This window comes from Chrysochloris asiatica, unplaced genomic scaffold (assembly GCF_000296735.1).
Source record: "Chrysochloris asiatica unplaced genomic scaffold, ChrAsi1.0 scaffold00199, whole genome shotgun sequence".
Taxonomy (NCBI): domain Eukaryota; kingdom Metazoa; phylum Chordata; class Mammalia; order Afrosoricida; family Chrysochloridae; genus Chrysochloris; species Chrysochloris asiatica.
Window position 1 is genome coordinate 3,176,745 of NW_006408717.1, and position 1,739 is coordinate 3,178,483.

General features: G+C 44.0%; 1 protein-coding gene across 1 annotated transcript in view; it reads right to left on the reverse strand.

Moving 5' to 3' along the window:
• Positions 1-1,739, reverse strand: part of MRPL39 (mitochondrial ribosomal protein L39) — a 38,463-nt gene that overhangs the window by 12,390 nt on the left and 24,334 nt on the right. The window lies entirely within an intron of this gene.

The following is a 1,739-nucleotide window of genomic DNA, read 5'->3' on the forward strand; positions in this document are numbered from 1 at the left end:
AGAAGTCAGTCTCCCACTGACCCCTGCTTAAATGCTTTTAGAGGTACCTGGTAAATGCTTCTAGAACTTTTCTACGCATTAACAAGTTCATAGGGATATATGTTGTTGTTATGTGCCGTGGAGTCGGTGCCGACTCATCGCGACCCTATACATGGTTTCCAAGGTTGTAAATCTTTACGGGAGCAGAAAGCCTCATCTTTCTCCCACGGAACAGCTGGTAGTTTCAAACTGCTGACCTTGTGGTTCGCAGCCCAACTCATAACCACTATGCTACCAGAGCTCCTTGGGAGACCAAAAAGGGGCTCTACAACTTGCCCAGTGAAATAAGCTTCTTGTGAAGCCTTTGTAGAGTATAGGGCCTGAAGTGGAATCCTGAGTCCATCCAGAACCTTCTGAGGTGGGGCACCCCCACTTGAAAGGACATGTAGACCAACCTGGAGCAGCTAGAGGAGCATAAAACACTTCTTGAAAGAAAGACCAGCAGGGGAAAAAAAAAAAAAAGCAGACCGTTTGGCTTTTACAAGAACAAGCAAGCTGTTCACCTGGCAGCCATCAAGGCAAGCCATCAAGTCCATTCAGGACAAACTCCCTTCCAAGATTGAAACTCAAAGGAAACACATGTGCAGGATTGTAAACTCACTGGTGACCATGTTGGTCTACTTGGGAGTGTAAGGTAAAGACAGTAATGAAGACATGGGCTGAGCTTGACCATGTTCCACAGACTCCTGTCAACCCTGAGATGAGAGAGAGAAGAGGAAGGGCTAGTTGGTCCAAAACCTGGAGAGACTTGGGAAACCCTGAGCCCATGGACACTGACCTAGCCATTGGGGGCTAGAGTTGAGAGTGAAGTATCCAGCTGATAAGAAGTGGGAGGAAGTACACAAGAATACCCAACTTGCAGATAGTACCCATCTGACCCAGCCTGATGGCTTGATGATCAGAACTCAACTAGAGGAACATAAAGACATTTGATACAGGAAGCAAGTGTAATTTGCTACAATTTGATGAACTTGACCTTTACTTATAGATGTAGTAGCTCAAAATACCAACCAAGAGGGAAGGAATCTTCACATCAAGGATCAAGTCTATCTATCCTCTCGGTACACAGGATTGATAGAGATGGGCAATTTAGACATTAGCTACCTAAAATGGGGAGGGGAGGGTGGGATTATACAGGCACAAAGTGGCTGGCTTATGAGTTTACACGAGGAAGTTTAGTTTCAGAGTGAACGGAGGACGGTAGAATCCCCATTGAATACTTTTCTTCTTGTCTATACTGGTCAGAAGAACATGCTCAGCATTTTTCAAGCTGGGGGAACTGAAGAAAAAATTCAAGCCTTGACTTTCATTATTGAAAGATTCTCTGGGAAAATTATTGAATGATGCAAAAAGCATCAAGAGAAGATGGAAGGAACACACAGAGTCACTCTACCTATAGGAAATGGTTAATGTTCAACCATTTCTAGCGGTAGCTTATGATCAAGAGCCAATGATATTGAAGGAGGAAGTCCAAGGTGCATCGAAGGAATTGGCAAAGAACAAGGCACCAGGAATTGATGGAATACAAATTGAAATCTTTCAAGAAAGTGAGGTGGCACAGGAGGAACTCACTCTCCTATGCCAAGAAATTTGGAAGACAACTATCTGACCGACTGATTGGAAAAGATACATCTTTGTACCCATTCCAAAAGAGGTGCCCCAACAGAATGCAGAAATCTTCAGACAATCTCTTTGATCTC